Here is an 18,153-nt window from a genome sequence, read left to right as displayed (position 1 = left end):
TTTTAATGACTGGCTTTCCTGCCTCTCTGATAGGGTCCCTCATATCCACTTCAGATGTCAAAGCGGATCTGGAATTTGAGGAAGGCAGACCTGGCCTCTTGACGATATTAGGACATCAAATCATAGCTTTCCCTCCTCTTGTGTTCTATTTACACACATGCATATGTGTGTGCGTGTGTGCGCATGCGCGCACACGGCGCGCGCGCACACACACACACACACACACACACACACACAGGCCCTCATGTGATCAAACGTGCCTTCGTTAAAACAGTGCCATTTATTACTTCTGATTTTTATTTTTGTGAATGACAACTGGGGGGCCATACATACAATTTTAGTTTTTTTCTGGGTGAACATACAAAGTTTTAATGTTTGTGCTTGCTTCGGCAGCACACATACTGAAATTGGATGGATAAAGAGAAGATTAGCATGGCCCTGTGCAAGGATGACTTGCAAATTCATGAAGCATTCCTTTCTTTTTTTTGGAAAAAAAAAGGTTTTAATATTTGAATTTAAGTAACACCCTAAGAATTACTAGAATCTTCACTACCTTCTTTAATCAGAAGCAATATAATTTTTTGAATAAATTGTAAGATGTTAATTCAAAAATACTGCACTGCCTAGCAAAGTCATGCTTTTGAGATTATCTGCTAATATAAGAATATTTACAGATGCAAAGAGAACACAGGCCATAAACAGTATTTTGCATAGCGTGGTCTTAATACCAAATTATTAAGCTAAAAAGAAAAGATATATACTTATGAACTCTTGAAGGCTGAAGAAATGATTTTTTTTTCTGGATTCACCTGTTAGAATACAATAACATGTAGGATATTTCAGGATGTAAACATGTAAATGAAAGAACGGGGAATATCCCCTTGCTTATAACCAATCTTATATTCTGATGATTGGACAGCGTCACATGCTGAGCTCAGCAATTTCATTGATAAACTTACACAAGTCTCACACAATCCTAGGAGCCAGGTATGAGTTTTCCCCTTGTGTAAATGAAGGAACAGGACCTGCTCAACATCACTCAGCTGGCAATAGAGACCTCTCTTCCTTCAAAAGCTTAAACAAGCTTGACATACCCCATGGTCTTCTTACTGAGGCTCCAGCAACTCCCACACTCTGCCTGCAGTTATGTACCATCTACCTGAAGATTTCGAGCTCTAACTTTGCTCCTACCACTTGCCTGCTCAGAGGACCGAGAACCCCTCCCCCAGGTCCCCAGCATCTCCTATGGCCCAGATCCAATATTCGGGGCCCCGGTTTTCCAACTCAGATCAGCCCAGCCATGGCCATCTGTCTGGAACTCCTTCCTCTCCCATTGAAGACTTTCTCCAAGTGGCTGCCCAGGCATCTCACATCTTTCTCCAGGAGCCCTCCTAGATACTGACATGTGCGAATGTTTGAAATGGGCTCAGGAGTATAGCCTGGAATGGAGCTGACCTGTGGCAGATTCCTGACTGTCAGTATACTGCCCCTGCTGGTGTCACAACATCACATATTAGCCAGGTGTAGGAGGCTTTTAGAGAAACAAATGTTCCTCTTGAGATCTGTAAGTCCTCTTCTGCTCAGACTCTTAGCCAAGCTAGTGCCAGCTTGCTACCACGGACAAAGAAAGAGAATAAGAAGAAAGGAGGGAAGGAGACCTCAGTTAGTCACCAGGTTTCTTCACTAGAATTTTAATTCGGGGAGAGGACAAGTGCTTTACAAGGAGTGCTGACATCCGCTTGCCCCACATTCAGAGGACATTTGTTCATCTGCAGGGTGCTGATCCAATTGCTTCCGCCTTTCAGTCAACACTAGCACAGAAATAATTGTCATCATTAAGGTTTATGCAGGGTAAAAGTTTACAAAGCAGCTGGACACAAAAGCTATCTGGCACAGTCACCTACCTTCTCAATTTTGTAATCACATTTTACTTTCACAATATTCTGTGCTGGCGAAAATCCGCAATTGCACCATGTGGACGTAAATCAGCTCGATAACTGAGGTTTAAAAGAACAGGCTTCGGACCTGGCCAAATCAATCAGTAACTGAGCCTCAAGGAATGCTTTGGAATGATTTGTCTGGGTAACTCTAGCGAAAAACAGCAAAATCCAAACAGATTGCAGGGAAGTTAAAGAAGAGCTCAAAGTGGGTATATGCATGTACCTCAGAGCCCAGCAGAACAAGACAAGTGAAATGAAACAGAATAAAAGCACACAAACTCCAGCCCCAACAAAAAAAAAACAACATCTCAGGATTCTGGGGTGTTTCTCCTGGATTTCCCCCACATCATTGTCCTGTCTACATCAGTTTCAGATCTCCCTGGACTTCACCTCTCATTCCCTGCTGTAAACTTGGTCCTTCCACTTGAAGACAAAATGTAGCGTTTCCAGTGTTGGCCCTTGGTGCTCTTTAGATGTACCATTTATTCATCCTCTGGACTTTCCAGTCTTTGGTTATTTCCAAATAATATTTGGATCCTGTTTCTCAGTCAAGAGCTTCCTCTGTCCGTTCATATTAAATGCCCATTGTAATTTCTGGACATTGCAGAAAACTCAAATTGGCTAGGATATTGGATACCCTAAAGGCCACAGAATATTTTGCCCCAAATCAGCCACGTCTGCATTAATCACTTTATCTCTCAAGAAAACACTAAGACCACCTTACAGAGAACACTTTCTGAAAGACTGGCTCAGACTATTGCCTGCCACCTCCGCCTCAAATCTAAGCCAAGGCATTTGGCCAAGTGGTGTTGGAAAAGGTATTCCACCAACAGGGATCATTTTGCAGAGTCAACTCTGAGGAGGAAAACTTGAAACTGCAGGAGCCACTTAGAAGAGCAGATCTAATTGGGAGAGCTGAAATGTGGCCAGGTCAGCTGGCTTCCTGGGCCACACCCAAGGCTCTGGGGCTTTGGTCTCACTCCTCATCCAACTGGCACCAGCTCACAGAGCACGGGCCACTTAACCAGCAAATCAAGGAACAGACTGACTTTTCCTGCCCCCCAAAGAGGAACAGCTGCTTCTGAACAAACTTGCAAAGTCAGGTTCACGTGCAATTGATGAAGACCTTCCCTGGATCCCACATCTGAACAAAGGCAGAAGATAAATCTAAACTCAGGCTTTCTTCCCACTGGCCCATGTGACAGCTCCCTGCACCTAGTTCACTAAACCGCATCATTTAGCTGTCCCAGCGAGGCCGGCTTCGGGACAGGAAAGAGTTCTCACGCATCTCTCACAGCATCTCCGCTAGTCCCTTTTGCACCTGGGATCTCCTTGGGGGCCTCTTAATCGAAGTCTGACTAAGCCTGACCTTGCCTTGGTTTATGAGGGTAATGAAATCACAGCGCCAGGTGTGACGGCTGCAGGTGCATTGCTTGGCCCTTCGGAGACTTGTTATTTCTGTAATTTGTCACATGCTGTCTTCTGCTTGGGGTTATGCTTTACAACCTAATGAATGTATTCTCTTATTAAGACAAATCTTATCCATGCCAATCCAATTAAACGTATATAATTAGCCAGGAAATTTTAGAGAAGTGAGCTTCAATGTAGCTGGGGTTTTTTTTCCCCCATTGTAAGTTGTTAGACCAGGACTAATTACGATTTGGGAAGCAGAGAAGTTGCTAGAAAGAGCACCTAGTTAGAGGTCAGAAGACCTAGGTTTTGTTTCAGTTCTGTTATGTGATCTCGAGCAAGTTCCCTCTCCTCCGTGGGTGTTGGTCCCTTGACAATGAAATTAATATTTTGGACACGTTCAAGCAGATAATAACCTTTCCATTTCCTGAGTTACCTTACCGCATGCCAGACATTCACATAAAAACTCAGCAGAGTGGCAGAAATATTGTCGATTGCGGGAATACAATCCCCAGACTTGAGAAAAATGATTCACCCGAGATCAGACAGTGAAGAAGAGAATATGGTTCTGAAACCCATCCATACACTTCCCAAACTGATAACCCATGCTCTTCTCAGACGATGAATCCTGGGGAGAGAGTTTAGAAGTAGCTGAAGTAAGTATCAGGTCACAAGGCTGAGTTGTATCCACAGCTCAGTTACTGACTCAGAGATTCTAGACCAGTTGGCCATCTCATTGTCCATCACCACCACAGCTAACTTTTCCTTCTCCCTCAGCCCTCAGAAAATTCAGGGTAACATGGAGGGTATATTTTAAACTCCTCTAAAACAAAGGCACAAGAAAAATGGAAGTAGAGCGAATTTTGTTACACTTTTATCTAAAAGGAGAGGAGAAGAATGATCTGTTTCTCAGGTCACAACAGGGACCACAAATGCTGGTCCCAAACATGAACCTCACGCTGTTATCAATGTTATCAACTCACCACGCTCTGGGCTTCAGCAATGTTCGTCAAGCAATTTGTTCAATGAAAAATGCGATCATGAATAAATGGAGAATCAGCACATGGAGAGCCTTAGAACCTGATTAAAATTCAGTTCAATATCTAATGAAATTACTAAAGCCTTGCTAATGTAGAATCCAGTTCTTGCATTTTACAGAGAGATAAAAATGTGTTTTTCAGCAATTATTTATTCAAGGCTTTAATTTGATGTTGTTATTATTTGGAGAAAAAAAGGAAGGGCTCTATCCTTGGACAGGGCATTTATCTGCTTATATGAAAAAAAAAAACAACAATAAAAGATCAAAATTTCTTTCTTTCTTTCTTTACTGTGTTGACACAATATACACACAGAAAAAGACACCCCCAAATTTTTCAGATTAATGATTTATAAAACCACCCAAATCAAGAAATAGAATATAACCAACAACACAGAAGCCTCCCATATATTGAATTCCAATAAATGTCCCCTCTGTGCCAGCCAAGGTAATAATACATTTATTTTTTGAAGTAACGCATGTTTCTCGATAAATTACCACCCAAAGCATACTACTGCCTGCTTAATGAACTTTAATAGACTCAACTAGTTTATGTTCTTTTGTATCTAATTTCTTTAATAAAATTATATTTGAGATATTTATCTCCATTGTATGAAGCTGTATTCTGTTCCTTTTCATTACTGTGCAGTATTGTATTGCATGTGTATACAGTATATGTATAAATACACCGTAATTTTCCATTCTTCTCTTGATGAGCATTTATTGGAGTTATTTGAAGTTTTGAGCGTTTATAATAATGCTGCAAGAAGCATCCTTGCGTGTGTCTCTTGTGTACTTTTCATTTTCTCTTATATCCACTTTACAAGTGAGGAAAATATTACTGATGTCTCTTATATCAGCACAGACTCTATATTTGAATAAACCAGTCAATCAACTAATATAGCTTGGCGGAGAAAAGTAACGCAGCAAATTGTCAGACGTAAGTTGCACCCCAGAACTGAACCTGAATTTTGAATTTTTCCAGTGACTATGATGCCTTCAATTTGATCCCAAATTGCTGGTGAATGTCGAATCGCAGCTCTTGAGCAAGGAACTCCTCACAGCGGTATTTCCTGTTGGACTCAAGGCATCAGTCTTGAAGGGACGGCTTTGGCTTTGTTTGAGACAGTTCATGTTTTCACGAGGCTTTTAGCTCTTGGTCTGTGGGTATTCCTCCACCTTGCATATCTGAGAATGCCATCTTCTGCCTGGAAATCAGGATGGGTCAGAAGGCCCCTGAGGGTTGTTCCTTTTGGGTATCCATTCTAAATGTTTAAACAAATGGGTCATAAGACTGAAATGAGGTCAATAAAAATCTTCTGAGGCACAGTCCCTTCTGATGGATGAGCTGAAATGAAAACCATTTCAGAACCTACTTTCAGCAGAATAATGAATTCTGCGTTTCCAATCATTAAAGTTGAAATTATAATAGATAGCATTCTGCCCCACTGTTCATGGGATTTAACTCTTCAAAGGTCATAAGAGATACACCCTATTAAATAATGCAGGCCAGACAAAGCTGACTTAATAAAACTGAAATGTCACTTTGGGTTTGAATTGATTTTCCTCCTTGAGGACCTTTTAAGCCTGTAAATCAGAACTGCCTTGTATTCGCAGGTCTGAAGGAGGTTGACTTTCCCAGAGTTAGTTTTAAAAAATGCAGATTGATGGGAAAGGTTTGTGTTGGGTCAGTATCGAGTAGCCTTCTCTTGGGGGCTTGAATTATTCATGAGCATCCATGTGTTTTGTGTTTCTTGCTTAATACTGCGGACGATGCGGGCAGGAGGAGAATGTAGCCAGCTGCAAACAGAGATTCCTTCTTGAACAGGGTTAGCAGTTACAGGAGGCTGGGAGTGGACAACGGTGAGGGCTGGATCTAATTTTACAGGAATTTGAATCGATAAACCTTCAAACTAAAGAACTGGCCAACAGCTGAGGAGACCCACGTTTTGTGTTATCTACGGTTCATTTTTGACCAGCTGTGTCCTCCTTAAACAAAGGTAAGAAGCCATAAAGCCAACTGTCTATCTTCTGATGCTGAATGTGGCTGTCTCCTATAATGACTCTGAGGTGGGGTGGCCCCTGTGGATGGGTAAGTGTGCAGTTGGCCCATGGAAATAAGACTCAAGAAGAAAATACAGCCGATATTTTATATTAACTATAAATGGAGTATGATCTTTAAACATTGCGAATTATGATGTTGTACACCTGAAACTTATAATATTGTAAATCAACTACACCTCAATAAAAAAAGAAAGAAAGAAAGAAAGAAAGAAAGAAAGAAAGAAAGAAAGAAAGAAAGAAAGAGAAAGAAAGAAAGAAGGAAGGAAGGAAGAAAGAAAGAAGGAAAGAAAGAAAGAAAGAAAGAAAGAAAGGAAAGAAAGAAAGAAAGAAAGAAAGAAAGAAAGAAAGAAAGAAAGAAAGAAAGAAAGAAAGAAAGAAAGAAAGAAAGAAAGAAGATGCAGGAGAGCTAAGCTTCCCTCTGGCTTACTTTCCTCTTAGCTCTGTGACTGTGTATGTCATCTACCATTTCTGAGCGGCAGATTCTTCACTTCTATAAAATAAAGCACTTTAGACATCTTTAGTGGTTTTCAAACTTGGAGGGGCATGGGGTGCAGAGCGTAGTCTTCAAACAAAGCATTCCCTGCAATTCGTGCGCGGAACAGACACAGGACTTAAGTGGGGGCCAGGGGTGCAGGGAGGGAGATGCGAAATTCTCATTATCCCAGTTTGGTCCCAGAATTGGTCTCAGAATTTTCCCTGACCCTGGACCCCAAGACACCAAGCTGAGGAAGCCAGGAGAAACGGACAGCTAGCTCTTCCTCTGTTTTTCCTGTTGGCACTCTTTACTGCCCTTCCCCCTTCCCCCCGGGGTTCATCAACTTTAGGTCTTAAAAAATGCCTTGGATGAAATACTGGAAGTGATCTTGTCTTCAGAGGAGACCCAGAATGAACCACACTGAAAATCATGACTTTCAGGGCCCAATTCCTGACTTTGGAGGAATCCTATGTGTGTAGGACTAGTTTTGAGGGCATTTAGGAAAGGAGGGAGTGATGAATGGTAAAAAAAAAAAAAAATTGAATGGAAGAAAAGGTTGTTGGATGAAAGCTATAGTATGAGACCTGGAGGGCTACAGCTTAAATAATGTCTTAATTTGGAAGAGAAAAATGGCTCCATTGGGTTACACCAACATCTGAGAGCCTGAAGCTAAGTTTCTCCAGCCCTATTTCCCTTACCAAATAAATGCCTGCAAGGAACCTGTTGGGGCCCCTATGGCTAATGATTGCCTCATTACTGTAGGTATGCATTCTAGTTTGGCGCTAGAGAAGCTGTCTTTTGTCATCTGGGCCTTGATTTGGTTCTCAGCCCTGGACAATAAGACAGTTACATAATTTTTTTTTTTCTGACAGAAAATATGCCACATTTTACCAGCAGGCAAACTTCATCTAGAGAAAGTGTCCAAGAAAAATATCCAAGGAAAACCCTACGTGGACCTCAAACATCTGTGACCTTAATATTCAATGTGAAAAAAAAAATCTTAAAACCAAAAAAAGGAATGTCTAAAGTTCAATTCATTTTTTTTTTTCTGGCTGTTAATTAAGGCAATGAGGACAGTGACCTTAAAAGTGTAAAATTCCTTCAGGCCCGGATAGGAATAATGCCACTGAACAGACAAAGTATGCATTGATTATGCATGCAATTACCCAAAAGTTGGTTATTTTACAAAACTGAATTCTTTCCTGCTGAAGTCCAATGCTGAGTAATTAAAGGCAGACTGTACTTAATTTTGTCGCAGAGTAAATAGCAGAGGTTATGGAAAGTGTTAGGGCTCAACAGTTATTAATATTCCACTGGTGTGGGAATAGACGAGCGAGCGAGGAGAACAGCAGGTTGGGATTATATGAATCTATTCAAGCCCCACATAATGAATGTGGAGAAGAGTGATTTGAATGTCTAATATCAGTCACTCAACAAAAAGAAAAAAACATTCTCATGCTTACTCTCAGGGCTTTGAAAGAGCTGTTTATTTCATAAATGTTCACTCCCTTGCTATTATAATCAGACCTATGGAAAGAGATTGCTGATAATTTTCAAGCTAAGTAAGTGCATTTTTTTTTCCTCTAGAAAATTTTGAAATTGCTTAGGCTGTCACGAGAATTCATAAGTTGTAGTTCTTTCCAGGACAAGGATTCAGAGCAGTCACGAGGTGGGGAGATTCAGATGTGTGGCCATTTTCATGCTTCCCTGAGACTCACCCTTACACTCATTTGTCCCGCTTGAATTCAACGGCCCGATGTGGCTATTTTCGCTTTCCAGTGGACACGGCTAAGGTGCCTAGCCATTTATGTCGGGCTTCTACCAAATATTTCAGTTAAAGGTAATCAAAAGGAGTTATACACTGTAATAAAAGGATGAAGGGAATTTCCCAATTCAGTGATGAGAGAGCAGTCTCTATCTGGAACTCTCAATGAAGGGGGCAGGGAATCAAAAAATAAATCATGGGTTCAGAGATGGGCAGAAAATATCAAATTTCATAAAGAGCTCTGGTGGAGAGGAAGATAGATTGTTACCAGATCGAGGAGCCGTGGGGAGGAAATTACAGCTATGGGAAGGTCCCTCAGCCTCTCTCCTGTAATGTCAGGAGATGTCTTTCGAAGAATATGATGAGCCATAACCACAGGGAAACTGGGAAAGATTTGTCAGTAATTTACCCAAGACTCTCTGAAGGCGGTTGACAATTTTCATCATTTTCTAGCTATGACACTACCCTGGAATGTGAATACAGACAGAAAAAAAAAAAAAAAACACAGGGATATAGGTGACTAAGTTTTTTTTCAAAACAAACGTCACTCTTTTTTTATGCTTCCAAAATCACTGTCTTTACATTACAAATAAATAAAAGTAAAAACTTTGTTCTACATCTATAAGACAACAGTAAGTAAAAGCTCCTTGCATGATGAAAATCGTAATACTGAAATACAATAGTCATTTTCAAAGAGGTGAAGGAGAAGCAGGGAAATTGCCTGGAGTTTCCTGTAAGTCCATCCACCTGAGAACACAAAGGGGAATTGGTTTCCAGTTCAGATTTCACTGGCTCGTGCTTCTTCCTGCTCATCCAAGGAAACCTGTCCCCCGTAGAGCCTCCACTTGGCCACCAAGCGTTTCTAGGCGTCCCTAGGGGATGTTGCCCATGTGCTTATGAGTATGCCCATCAGCATCCACAGAACATCACTGCCAAATGCCTAGAGAACTCATATCTCTGCAAGGCACCACCACTGCTAACATCCACTGGACGCTACCAACAGTGGTGTCTACTATGCTTGCCACACGCTCCCACTGCTTGAGTTTTGACCACTAGTGCTCAGAAATTTCTGCGATCTTCCATCACATGTTTCAGAGTTCCATTGGAGGCAGCTGCCACTTCCATCACATCCCAGTACCTCCACAGTACATCAGACTTCCATGGTGCCCAAGCTGTGTAGTGGTCGAAAGGAAAATCTTTTATTTTTTTCTCTTCGTACTCTGACACAACATATTGGCTCACCCTGACTTATATATTTTTCCTGGAATAGCGCCCCCAGTTTTTATCTTAAGCCTCTTTCTCCTTATGACGAAGACGAGAGTCCTTCCTTGGTGGCTGAGCTGGACTCTAACTCAAGGATTATGCATCAGCCAGCACTGACATCGCTCTGCTCCTCCCCTTCAGCTGTAAGGTTGTGCCTGACTCCTTCTTACTTTGAAATAAATTCTTAACTCTGAGATTCTCATGCAAGCAGATTCCTGAGGGACATGCCCCACTAGCCCATCAGACCCACCTCACCTAAGTCTCAAGGGTAGAGACAAAGTAGACCCTGTACCCCCAAACTAAGAAAATCTCCCCACATTCATCTAGCATACTTCTCTTTAAAATATATTTACATTATCTTCTCTTAGTCTTGTTCTGTTGAAGCCTGGCACAGAGTGGCAGTCACCGGAACACTCTTCTTCTAGAGACTTGGCCCCTTAGAAAGTTTTGGGCCACCTGAGCAAATGGAAGCCAATGCCAAAGCAAGAACTGGTCAGTAATCCTGGACTTCCCCAAATGCGGCTCATAGTTATTCTTTAAGTCATCATCCTACTGATACTTAAGGATATTTCTCTTTTTCCTACAGGTTGAGAACAATAAAATCCCCATTCAGTTCAGCCATGGGATGTCCAATAGCAAGAGGAGAAAACTCTGAGCTCCTGAGACATATGGTTGTTGCCCCATCATCATACACATCGCACTGTCTTGTAATTTCTTTTTGACTCATCTCTGTTCCCCAACAGCTCACGGCTCGTGTCTGTCCTGTTCTCATGGTGTCCTTAGCACCTAGCTCGGTACCTGACACATAGGATATTCACAGTAAATATTTTTGAACGAATGACTGTAACATATTCTGAAGTTTGAGTCACATGAATCTTATATTATCCATTTTTGTTTTACCTCCACCCTCTTTCTTCTGTCCAAAACTTAGAAAAAAATGGATGTTAAATAAATAATTGGATAATTAAATTCTGCTTATTTCTCTAGATCAGACACAAGGGGAAAAAACTGGCTTACTTTTCCATTGGATTGACAATATAAAGACTTCCTACACCTTATATGAGTAGCCATAATCCCCCAATAAGGTATACCTCCCAACTTTGGCAACAAGGGACTGATTATCGTGCTTTCAATATTTACTACAAAGTCTAAAACATAAAATGGATGAGGTTTGCCACAATCAGAGTGGTGCTCACCAGAAAGGTCGTTCCTGAGTGTGCTATGTGAAGACTGCTTTTTTCTTAACCCTCAGTCCACTAATCCAATCATGAGGCTCTTCCAGAGGGGGGAAAAAAACTGATCAGAATGAAGCTGTAAACTTCATTCAGGTAGAAATGTCTTTTGCAAACTATCGAGCTGGCTGACCTTTTAGGTGGATGCTCTGTCCACAGTGTGAGTCAGTTTCAGGAGTCAGCTGGCCTCGGAGTAGCCCCCCGGGGCGTGGCAGCCATCTGTGAACACACCGCTGCTCCACGGTGCCCAGGGGCAGCGGCCAGCCCCTCCTTGTATCTTGGTGGCCTCAGAAACGCTGTCTATTCTTAGTGAGGCCTCATGTTTTCCTTTTCCGCAAGTGTGTGACCTCAGGCCATGTGCATCTCTAAGGCCTCAATTTCTTCGTTGAAGAGTAGCCATTACACTCAGAACTCCCCCTTACAACAAATGTGTGACTCTGCATTAAATCTCTCCCCAGAAACATTCTTCCTTGGCTAGATTAATCAAATCTGACTCCATAATCCTCTGATTTCATCCAGTGTTGGGGTGAAAGTCTTATCAGGGCAATCCCTGCCAATGCCGGCCCCACAGCCACTGAGACGAGCACCTCATTCATCTGGATGAGCTCCAACTGGCATCCTGGAGGCTGTAGACGCCGCTGGCTGGAGTGTCAGGGAACTGACATCCCCCGGGTGCACCCACAACCAATGACTCCCAAGAAGTAGCGCAGAAATTCCCCAGCCTGCTTGCCCCTCGGCTGGGTTCACTCCATGCCTTGTAGTCTACACCATGTCCCAGCCTTTGCTTTCAAGATCAAATACTAATTCCCCATGGTGGCAGCTGGCTTAATAGGGCACACTCTTTGCCGCCTTCCCTTCCCTGTGTCACTCCCTCCACTCTCTGAACAGCCAGATAAATGATTTGTACTTAAAGCCTGTCACAGGGTCTGCTTCTGGGGGAATCCGAACTAAGACATAAATAGATATTAAACTAAATTGGAAGTATTGTTTCACGTATTTGAGTCTCTTTATGTTTTCTCCCTTCTTTCAACTTCTAAAGAATAGATGGATGAAGTATCAAAACCCTGAGACACACCTGCATGAATTGAACGTTATCTCTTGGGTGCCTTCCCCACAGAGTAAACAGCTCAACATGCCAGTGCATAAAACCACATAACCCTGTGGCTGCCTTATGCACCCAGCAAAGTGTTCTATATATATTCACATCATAGCACGCTGTGCAATTCGAGGAGCCCTCAAAAGAGCCAAGATTTATGATTAACACAACAAAGGCAGCCTTAGGGTTCCTGGATAGCTGCAAAGAAACACATAGCAAAGAGAAACATCTGGAAGATGATGAAAGAAAGCATCCTTTAATTTTGTGAAAATGATAATCCCAGGGCCCTGAGTCATAATTGATTTATAAATGTATGCTCACATAATTTATATATTTAGACAGGATGGCATAGATCTGTGTTGTCCAATATTGTACCATCCAAATAGCCACCTGTGGAGTTTCAGTGCTTGAAATATAGCTGGTTCAAAACAAGATGAGCTATAGCTAAATACACATTTAGTTTCAAAGACTTAGCTTGATTAAAAAAAAGTAAAACATCTCATTAGTGATTTGTACATTAATTACACATTTAACTTATAAAACGTTGGATATGTTAGGTTGAATAAAATATATTATTGAAATTAATTTCATCTATTTACTTTTACTCTTTAATGTAACTATTTAATAATTTATAATGACCTATCTAGCTCATATTATATTACTATTATACCATGCTAGTCCAAATTATGCCATGATAACAGATAAAGCCTGAATTTTCAGTGGTAAATAATACAAGAATGGTCAATTTCTTATTCATGCACCATATCCAAAAATGGTGCATATACAAACCCAGCTGGGGGCTCTACTCCACATGGTCTCTCAGGGATTCAGGCTGTTGGAGGAACTGTCATTTCGATCAGGGAGACAAAGATAAAATTTCTTTTGTTGCACCAGATGGGACAGAGAGTTTTGGGGGAATCTTGCCTGAGCACAAAGTGTTTTGAATCAGAAGGAGCACACATCAGTCTACTCATAGCACATTGTCAGAACTCATCACAACACTTCAAGGGCAAAGGGGATCAGACAAATGTCACCATCCCATGCACCAGAAGACAAATCAGAGTGGATATGGCTGCACAACCAAAGTGTCCACCACAGGGGGCACTGTTTGGTGATGTGTAATTTTCCAGCATCATTCACTCTAGTCTGGAGCATAACAGCACAAAGATGACAAAATGGCACTGGATGACGTTATCAGTCATTTACACCTTGACACGAACCACTTAAGAAACGCATTGCTAGGTGAGTGAAAGAATCTGAGACTCAAGAACTGGGTACAGAACTGACACATTAGAAGTACAGAAAACAAACTTCCCTAGTTGCCCATTTTTTCTAGCAGTGTCCGATGCTTTGATATATAACTCAGGTGAATAAAATGAGATCAAATGTTGATTAATTGTTTCATTCATACAAAATATACCTTTGAACATCTACTACTCATTTATTCAGGTAACAGGTATTTATTGGGTGCCTTCTAATATCAGGCATTTAGTCCCTGATGATTCAGAAGTAAACAAATCAACTAAGATGGAGCTCTGCGTTAAGGGAGCTTACGTCTTAGAAGGAACACACGTAATAAATATGCAAATATACACAGAAGAACATAGACACGTACCTAAGAAAAGATAATTCATATTGTGACAATGTACTAAATTAAAAAAAAAGAGGAAAATGAGATTAAACGTGCCTGGGGAGGGGAATTCTAACTTCAATATGCTAGATGACAGAAAGCCATGCTAAAGCAGTGACATTTGGATGACATTCTGCATGACATCAGCCAGGCAAAATGTGGAGGAAGAGGGCTCCAGGCAGAGAAAACATCAGGTGGAAAAGGCCATGAGTGGGAATATGATGGAGATTTTGAGGAACAGAAGGAGGGATGACATGGAAAGAAGCGGCCAACATACCTAGCTTCTTGCAGGCCACAAGGAGGGGGGTGGATTTAATTCTGAGTGCCATGCACTGGGCCACGTGGATTACATGGTCACACTCTCTGCCCTCTTGAGTCTTCCAGTCTAGACTGTGGGGTGCAAAGACTAAATAAATAACCACACACAAAATAAGTAGAACTAAGATTGGGGTATCGGCAGAGAAAGACTCCAGCTCACCCTGGGGCTTCGTAACCAGAGACCTTGATTTAATTCCAGGGTAGGAAGGTCTTCTTGGAAGGAATAACCTTTAAAGAAAAATTTAAAGGGGACTTGTATAAATATAACCAGTTATATTAAATTGATATATTTTAAGTATCATGAATAAATATAGATGGAGATGATAGATTCGTAGAATTCATTCACTTTAATTAAAATTTTAAAATGGTGACCCTAATGAGGCTTCTGATGAAAAGAATGACACACTTTCAGTCACACAGAATATATGCCATCAGAGATGAAAATTTTATTATCTTTCCAATGACAGATTGATTCACTATACAGGACTTCATAATATTGGAAATTAGGAACATGGCATTAAAGTTCACGAACTGATTACCATAATTACAGTTCATTTGATCTTGATTGCTTTTGTAGGGACTCCTGATTAAATCTATCAGCCCTTGTAATTCCTAAAGCGTGTTTCTTGCAAAGCTGAAAATGTCTTGGGGTAATAATTCAGCATTTTCCTTCCAGCCCTTCCCTTCTTCCCATACCATATTGTGATAGTTGTTTTAATCATCAATAGATCTTAAAAATTTGGAGTTGTAGTAGTCCTTTATGGTTTACAAAGATTTTCACCTACAGTATTCAGAGACTCCAAGCAAGCTGGGAAAGGCAAGCATTATTCATTCTATTTACGAATGAAAAGACTAAAGATGACCAAGGGGAATGAACCGTCCTAAGCCACGTGACTCTTACTGTGTTATTTTCTCTTCTTCAGGTTGCCGGAGAGCTCTGGGATGTTGGATTCACACAGGTAGGGAGCCATCCATGCATCTTCACCAACAGGGAAATGCACATGAGTCATGTTTCTTCTTTACCAAAGGAAAGCAGAGAGGATAGAATGAATCCAAAGGATAGAGGACAAGTTCCCGTTGAAACACACAGATTCTTTGATTCCATACCCAACTTTCTGGGCTCTCAGCCTACACCCTAGAACTAGGATTTTGGCAGCCAAATAGCCAGTCTGCTCCCTGGAGCAAGGGAAGAGGCTGGAGGGTAGGGGGAATTTGTCTGTCTGCAGACACTAACCTCCGAAGAAGCCTTCTGTAGATAGAGAGCCCCAGTCCTTTGCAAAATGATTCATCCAAGAGAGTTCAGTTAGATGAGCGGGCTTAACAGAATTCCTAGAAAACCAAGGCCACCAAGGTGGGGGGTATTGGATGGTGGCAGCTATTTTGGAAGACTTGCCCATGAGAGGTGAAGGGCAGGGGCTCAAGGAGGCTGGGACTGTAAGGACAAACCCAGAAAAGGTAATATTAAACCAGAGACCTGAGAAAAGGTTGGGGTCTCAAAAGAAGGTTCCATTTTAGCTCAGTCCCAGAGAAACTGCTGACCTCCTATAACAAGAAGCTCAGTGATTGGTTGTGACTCAAAGATAAAGGAAGGATCCAACAATCCTCCCAAAGGACTAACCCCAATTCCCTTCTATCAGTAGATACTTCAGAAAGAGGGGAAATGAGAGGACCAATAGGTACTGGTATGGGCTGAGTTGTGTCCCCTCAATTCACATGCTGACGTCCTAAGCCCCAGTACCCCAGAATCTGACTGTATTTGGAGACGGGGCTTTTAAAGAGTGGATTAATGTTGTATATGGTATGAACAAATGTTCTAATCTATTTTTTCACATGTAGCTGTCTAGTTTTCCCAGCACCACTTATTTGCTGAATTCATTTATTAGTTCTAATTGTTTTAGGGTGAAGACTTTAGGGTTCTCCATATAGAGTATCATGTCATCTGCAAACAGTGACAGTTTCACCTCTTCCCTTTAAATCTGGATACCTTTTATTTCTTTTTCTTGTCTGATTTCTATGGCTAACACTTCCAAAACTACATTAAAAAGAAGCAGTGGGAGTGGACATTCTTGTTTTTATTTCTCTTGATTTGAGAGAAAAAACTTTTGGCTTTCACAATTGAGTATGACATTAGCTGTGGGTTTGTCATAAATGGCTTTTATTATGTTGAGATCTGTTCCCTCTATACCAACTTTAATGAGAGTTTTTATGATGAAAGGATATTGAATTTTATTAAATGCTTTTTATGCATCCATTGAGATGATTATAGGATTTTTATCCTTCCTATTGTAAATGCGGTGTATCACATTGGTTGATTTACAAATACTGAATCACCCCTTCAACCCGGGAATAAATTCCACTTCATCTCTCCGTATGACCCTTTTCCATGTTGTTGAATTAGATTTAACATTTTGTGAAGGATTTTGCATCTATATTCATCAGAGATATTGGTCTGTGATTTTCTTTTTGATAGAGTCTTTGGTTTGGGAATCAGGGTAATGGTGGCCTCCTAGAATGAATTTGGGAGTGTTCTGTCCTCTTCAACTTTTTGGAATAGTTTGAGAAGGATATATATTAGCTTTTCTTTAGATGTTTGATAGAATTCCCCTGTAAAGCTGTCTGGTCCTGGACTTTTGTTTGCTAGGAGGTTTTTTTTTTTTTTTTTTTTTTTTTATAAATTCAATTTTGCTACTAGTGATTGATCTGTTCAGACTGTTTATTTCTTCCTGATTCAGTCATGGAAGCTTATGTGATTCTAGAAATTTGTCCATTTCTTCTAGGTTGTCTAATTTATTGGCTTATAACTGTTCATAGTATTCTATTATGCTCTTTTGTATCTCTCTGGTATCAATTCTTATTTCTCCTCTTTCATTTCTTCTTTTGTTAAATCGGTTTTTCTCTCTTTTCTTCTTGGTGATCCTTGATAAAGGTGAGTCAATTTTGTTATCTTTTCAAAGAACCAGCTCTTGGTTTCATGGATCTTTTCTATTGTTTTTTTCCCCTCATTTTATTTATTTCCTCTCTGATCTTTATGATTTCCTTCCTTCAGCCAAATTGGGCTTTGTTTGTTCCTATTTTTAGAATTCCATTAGGTTGTTTATTTGAGATTTTTCTTGTTTCTTGAGGTAGGCCTGTGCCACTATAAATTTTCCTCTTAGAACTGCCTTTGCTGCATCCCATAGATTTTGGAACATTGTGTTTCCATTTGCATTTGTCTCAAGGTATTTTCTGATTTCCTCACATCATGTGAAAAATAAACTCAAAATGAATTAAAGACTTAAATGTAAGACCTAAAACCATAAAACTCCTAAAAGAAAACATAGGCAGAACACTTTTGACATGAATCATAGCAATATTATTTTGGATCTGTCTCAAAAATTAAAGCTAAAATAAACAAATGGGACCTAACTAAATGCAAAAGCTTTTGCACAGCAAAGGAAACCACTGACAAAACAAAAAGACACTCTGCTGAACAGGAGAAAATATTTGCAAATGATATGGTCTATAAGTGGTTAATATCCAAATTTTATAAGCAGCTCATATAATTCAATATTAAGAAGCACAGAACTCAGTTAAAAAATGGACAAAAGACCTAGACAGATACTTCTTCCTGAAGAAGATATACAAATGGGCAAAGTGCACATGAAAAGATGCTCCACATTGCTAATCATCAGAGAAGTGCGGATGAAAACCACAATGAGCTGTCACCTCACCTGTCAAAATGGCTGTCATCAAAAAGTCTGTAAGTACCAAATGCAGGCGAGGATGTGAAGAAAAGAAAACCCTAGTACACTGTTGGTGGGATTGTAAATTGGTGGAGTCACTATGAAAAACAGTATAGAGGTTCCCCAAAAAACTAAAATTAGAACTACCATAGGATCCAGCAATTCCACTGCTGAATATATAGCCAAAGAACACAAAAACACC

General features: G+C 40.6%; 1 non-coding gene across 1 annotated transcript; it reads left to right on the top strand.

Moving 5' to 3' along the window:
• Nucleotides 1-377: 377 nt before the first annotated feature.
• LOC116660316 lies at nt 378-483 on the top strand. Its single transcript, XR_004315770.1, has one exon. It is a non-coding gene; the product is annotated as a U6 spliceosomal RNA (small nuclear RNA).
• The last annotated feature ends 17,670 nt before the right edge of the window (nt 484-18,153 follow it).

The sequence above is a fragment of the Camelus ferus genome, chromosome 27 (assembly GCF_009834535.1).
Source record: "Camelus ferus isolate YT-003-E chromosome 27, BCGSAC_Cfer_1.0, whole genome shotgun sequence".
Lineage (NCBI taxonomy): Eukaryota > Metazoa > Chordata > Mammalia > Artiodactyla > Camelidae > Camelus > Camelus ferus.
This window is presented reverse-complemented; position numbering and strand designations above follow the sequence as displayed.